At 38.7% G+C, this 6,099-nt stretch overlaps 1 pseudogene; it reads left to right on the plus strand.

Moving 5' to 3' along the window:
- The first annotated feature begins 338 nt into the window (after window positions 1–338).
- On the plus strand, window positions 339–4,855 carry LOC132418539 (rRNA 2'-O-methyltransferase fibrillarin pseudogene; annotated as a pseudogene).
- The last annotated feature ends 1,244 nt before the right edge of the window (window positions 4,856–6,099 follow it).

Here is a 6,099-nt window from a genome sequence, read left to right on the forward strand (position 1 = left end):
TTCCTGACGGTCTAGTGATTAAGGTTTTGTGCTTTCACTGCCGAGGGCACGGGTTCAGTCCCTGGTCGGGGAACTGGGATCGCGCAAGGTGCTTGGCATGGCCAGAAGAAAAAAAAAAGGAATTTAGAGATAATCGTAATGGAAATCCCAACTCTCTCACCTATCAGCTTTGTGACCTTGGCCAATTATATAATTTCTCTAATAAATAGTGTATAAAGCAGATTTCATAAGAATTACAAAAAATAATATACTGCAGTGAATGGCATATTTTAAGCACTTGATGCTTGTTGTTGTTTTGAGGGAGGATTAACGTCAAGAACAGTTAAATATGTTGCAGTATGGGTCTGGCGGAATTTTTCAGGTAAAGGGATTTGAATCTAAAGAAGATTGTATACAGGCTTAGAGATGAAGGAGAAAGAGTCATAAAAATCACAATTTATTAGGTACCTAATATGTTTTGAACACCATAGTGGGCACACATAAGAAGAGAAAGCCAATATAAGAGGAAGTAGGAGAACTTCAGAATAAGTATTTAGCTGATTACAGTTCTTACCAATTTCTTTGCAAAACTTTGTGCCTCTGAAAATAAACTGTGTCACACCTTTAGAAGTAGTTTGCTCATTCATGGCATGGATTAAGAAACTAGTTCTGATAATTGGAGATACCCAGTATGTTTTGTTGAAAGTATGCTATGAAGGAAAAATAATGAGCTTTTTTTGGTCTTCTCCCCTGAGTCCTTATGCATCCTGAAACACTGGAATGAAGACAGAGACCACATATGTGCTCACATAGATTTCTCTCTTTGAGAAAGTGAGCCATTAAGGGAAAGTATAACTTTGTATAGCCGGGGCCTAACATATTTTGATTACATAATTGTGCCCAATGAAAGGTTTTTGAATGCATGAATTAATGAACGAGTGCATTAGAGTGAATGAATGAATAAATGAATCTCCAGTAAGTCCAGAGTTTTGTTTTTTGTTTTTTTTAAGTCCAGAGTTTTAATGAGGAGGGTCGAAACATATTTATTGAGGACCCTTTGTCATACACATCATTGTCACTCTGCCAGTTCTGAAATGCATAAAATATTACATCACAAAAATGATCGCCGTTAAAGATGGTGAAATTTTGGTAAAAATGATGTGTACATTCCTTGCTGGTGACATTATTAATTGTATAAATCCCTTTAGAAAGTTACATGACCATTTGCAACAAAAGCCACAAATTTACTCATATCCACTGCCTTCAAAATTCTTCTCTTATGGAAACATTTGAACAGAAACAAAAGCTGACCATAAAAAAATTTTATTGCAATCAATATTAGTAGCAAAAAGTTGGAGACAAACTAAAAGTCCAGCAAAACAATGATTTTATGGATTATGGTACATCAACACAGTTTAATGCTATGAAGCCATTAAAACAATAATTACGTAGCAAAATAAGGTATGTTTATGAGATAATATATGTAAAAATAGTGAATGTGAAATTCCATGTATACCATTATTATAACAATGTAAATACAGCATGTATGTATCGATAATATGCATAAATAAAACTAGTAGTTCTGTCAGGATAATAAGATAATTGGTTTTGCATTTTCAAAACATTTATTCATCTTACATTATCTTTCAATACACTTCTAAAAATTTTAGTTTCTTTTGTCATAAACAGAAACTGTAGGGCCTTTTCTTCTGATAATTCAGTGTCTTTATAGAGCTTGAGATTTATTATCATTTGCTCTATACAGAAATTTAGGAATATGTAGATGACTGGGTAAAAGGTATATAAAATTGATCTCTGGCTATATACTTTGAAGGTTGTTTTAAAAAATAAATTCCCAGTATTCATTTTCTTATATAGTTTGTTTTTCCTGAAAGTCAACTTAAGGTAAAAAAATCAAAGGCTTTTATCTTATAGATATAAATATGCGTGTATCTTTGTTAATCTGAAGGCAGCACGTTAAAATGGAAAGGAGTGCTTGGCCAACAGTTTGGATCTGTTGGTTTTACAGATGGGGGAACCCTGGGAGGCAGGGAGATGAAGTGATTTGGACAGGGATACAATGCCAATTAATGGCAGAGCCCAGGGTCAAAATGCACAGGTTTTGAGCGAGTTGAGAACTTTTCCACCCACCCCTCAGCCAGAATGCTTTTCCCATCACCCTAAAATGAACTGTCAACTTCCTTCTAGCTTCAGAGCCCATGAAGATTTTTCTCTACCTGCAGCGTCACATCTGTGCTGCATCCCCATGTCTAAAGAGAACAGGATTTTCTATCTCAGCCAGAAATTGCTACTTAGTACACACCTGCACAGAGGTAAATGCTGGCGCTTGGGTAGTCTTGTCTCCATGTGCTCATTGGTTGCATCTCCTCAAAATCAGGAGTTCTGCTTCTCAGCTCTACATCATTAATGTGTTCACCTAGCTATAGCATTCCTATCTGTCTTAATAGCCTTTCCGAGTTCTCCCTCCCCATCATCCACAGGCAGAAATCCTGGTCAAAGTGAGTGGCTCCCACTGGGTAGCTTTCAAAAATCCACAAAGAACAAATTAGTGTCCCTGATTTGCTTCAGAAACACACAGCAAAGAAGCCTCTACAACATGCTTGAAAGAAAACAAACAACTAAGAGAGAAAATAAGTTCAAGGGAAAACCCACTGCTATTCTTAAAGGGAGCTCTAAGGAGAAGATTTCAAGAAAGATAAATGGTTGCTGAGGACCTTGCCCATTAGCCTGTGGTATGGTAGAGCAATTAGGCAGTAGTGGAAGGGAGGATGAGTGGGTAAATTCATCTGAGGGTCCTATGAAGCCAGCCTTGAAGGAATTAAAAAAAAAATACACCCGTTTTATTTAATGAATGTAGTCAAATGAACCTAGATGATTCTATTTAATCTCTAAATTTATATGTAGTTTGTCAAACCAGACATCAGTTAAACACAACTTCCTCCTTTGCACCCATTTGTTCTTGGCCTTCTCATTCCTTCCTTTGTGTTAATATGGTGATGAAGCTCTCTTGCTATATCTCCTGTTTACTATGTTGTAGAGAAATATATGACTCTTTTATTATCAGAGCAATAGGCAATTATTAGTTAGAAGACCCTTCTTAGTCTCTTTGGAAAAACCATTATTTTATTGCCTTTTATCAATAATATTCACCCAGAAACCTAGACAGTAAGTATTAACTGAGCATCTACTATGAATCAGGCTCTAGTCTAACCATCATGGAAGGTCCATATCTGACTAATGTTTTGTCCTTGTCCTCAAGGATTTCATAGTGTGAGAAGGGGATGTGAAGACTTCCTGGGACAGGTGCTGGTTTGGCCAGTCTAGCTACCCTTTGTGTCCTCCCTCTTCTCATGGCTTCTGTGAACCTAGGCAGTATCTTTGATGAATAAGGCAACCAGCCAAGAGAGAAAGGCTCTAAATCAATGGCTCCCAAACATGGGTCCTTGGATCTGAACCTCCAGATGAACCTCTTGTGCTTTTTTTTTCCTTTTTTTTTTTTGCGGTACGCGGGCCTCTCACTGTTGTGGCGTCTCCTGTTGCAGAGCACAGGCTCCGGACTCGCAGGCTCAGCGGCCATGGCTCACAGGCCTAGCCGCTCCGTGGCACGTGGGATCTTCCCGGACCGGGGCATGAACCCATGTCCCCTGCATCGGCAGGTGGACTCTCAACCACTGCGCCACCAGGGAAGCCCCCTCTTGTGCTTTTTGAAACTACCTAGACTAGTATGGATCAGAGTATCTTGGAGAGAGGACTACAGTGTCTGTTCTAAAGATGCTCTGTAGGTGATTTTGATACTTCATCAGGTTTGGAAATCAACAATGGATGAATCCATAATGGACAAGAGGAAGTGAGTGTTGAAATGGATAAGGAAAATAACCATCCGTAGACACCTACAAGGCAATATACATAATGGTTAAAGACTATACCCTGTGGTGTCAGACTGCTTGAGTTTAAATTCTGTCTCTGCCACATAGAGCCGTGAGATTTTGGGGCAAGTTTTAAAAACTAGCTGGTCTACAGTTCCCACGTTTTGTAAAGTGAGAAACGTAGTATTACCTACCTCGGAATTATTATAGGGAGTAAATGAGTTAACCTATTTAAAGCAGTTAGAACCATATTAGAGTTAAAGAAAACAGTAAGTGTCACTGCTACTACTACTTCTACTACTACTACTACTAATTGTTGTTCTTCTTCCTATTATTATTATTATCATAAGGAAGTTTATGCTTAGAGTCTTACAAGAATACAGATGAGGGATGATAGGAGTTCACCTCTGTTTAACCCCCCAGACTAAATAAAGCAAAACCCCCTTCCATTCCAAGCTGTCTGCAGCAGTCTTGGGCTCTGTGGACCAGATCCGCATCAAGCCAGGGGCCAAGGCGCTCTACCTCAGGGCTGCCTTGGGTACCACGCTCTCCCATGTCTCTGACATCATAGGCCAACAGGGTCTGGTCTGTGCAGTTGAGTTTTCCCACTGCCCCGGCTGTGACCTCATTAATTTGGCCAAGAAGAGAACCAACATTATTCCTGTCATTGAAGATGCTCAGCACTCCCACAAATACCACAAGCTCATTGCAATGGTGGATGTGATCTTTGCCGACATGGCCCAGCCAGACCAGACCCAGATTGTAGCCCTGAATGCCCACACCTTCATATGTAATGGAGGACACTTTGTGATTTCCATTAAGTACAGTTGCATTGACTTCACAGCCTCTCCCGAGGCCATATTTGTCTCTGAAGTGAAAAGTTGCAACAGGAGACAATGAAGCCCCAGGAGCAGTTGACTTTAGAGCAATATGAAAAAGACCACCCTGTGGTCATAGGTGTGTACAAGCCACACCCCAATGTGAGCTGAAGCCCAGCACCGTCTGGACTGGGCTAGATTGCATTGCTACTGTTAATGCTACTGTTGCTGATGTTAGACTAGGTGATTTTTAATTTGTGATTCTTTAGAAGCTTGTAGGTTGTTGTTTTCTGTGCTTAGTAGATGGGTAACGTCTAGCCACTGTACTATCCACTACACTATACTACTATACATTCTATTGTTTTCCACTTATACATTCAACGTATTAGGAACAATAGAAATTATAAAGCAAAAAAGAAACATTAAACAATTTTTAAATGTCTTTAATTGTTCATTTCTCATCATGGCTGTAACGGATCCAAAAGTAATATTAATATTCAATTATATTTGGTTCAATCAATAGGCTTCCTGCTCATCCCTGGGCAGAAGTTGGTGTGGGCTGCTAAGAAGTACTCTGGCATCAGATTCAGAATACTGGGTTCTCAATCCAGGCCTGCTTCTGACCACCAGAGTGGTCTTGGGCATGTCATGTAATATCTCTGGGCTTACTATTTTCATTTATAATTGAGATTGTGTTGAACTCTAGGGATAACTAAAGCGCATCCCCTTCTAGTGGTTTATTTCACTCTGCCTCTGGTCCAAATTTGAGTGGCAATAAGGCAAGAATATTTACCAGTAAGGAGTCTAATTACTCTAATTTCAGGATGCTGACTGGGCCACAGACCTAGCATGTGGATCTCTTCTTTTCATCTGCTTTCTCTTTGAGACACTCACTGTCTTCTGTGGTAGCCTGGCCCATGACCATTCTATTATTACTGACAGGTAGAATTATCTTGTGTTTCCCAAAGTATCCTCTATATAGAATATTAATTCAATAAAATATTAATAAATACATCAGGAAAGTATTTCCATGATAAAGAAAAAGATTCAGAATTAAGATGTTAAACACATTTAAACTGGTTATTTTTTTTTGACTACTCAGAATCTGGACTATGCAGATGTACACTGTGAATTACCAATATGAGAATATAGTACAAATTGCTTCCAAAATATTTTGATCATGGAATCCTCACCTTCAAGAAATATCCCAAGGGATCAGTGTTCCATGGAATACACTTTTGCAAATGTTGGAAGAATATTTACCAGTTTTGGTTTCTAAACAAGTGTCAACCATGTAATAAGCAAGTTTTCTATTAGAGGTTCTATAAGAAAAAGTAGCTTATCCTAAGACACAATCATTCAAAATGGGAATTTTGAAAACTTTGTATATTTATCCACCACTACAGTATAACACA

This window comes from Delphinus delphis, chromosome 2 (genome assembly GCF_949987515.2).
Source record: "Delphinus delphis chromosome 2, mDelDel1.2, whole genome shotgun sequence".
Classification (NCBI taxonomy): domain Eukaryota; kingdom Metazoa; phylum Chordata; class Mammalia; order Artiodactyla; family Delphinidae; genus Delphinus; species Delphinus delphis.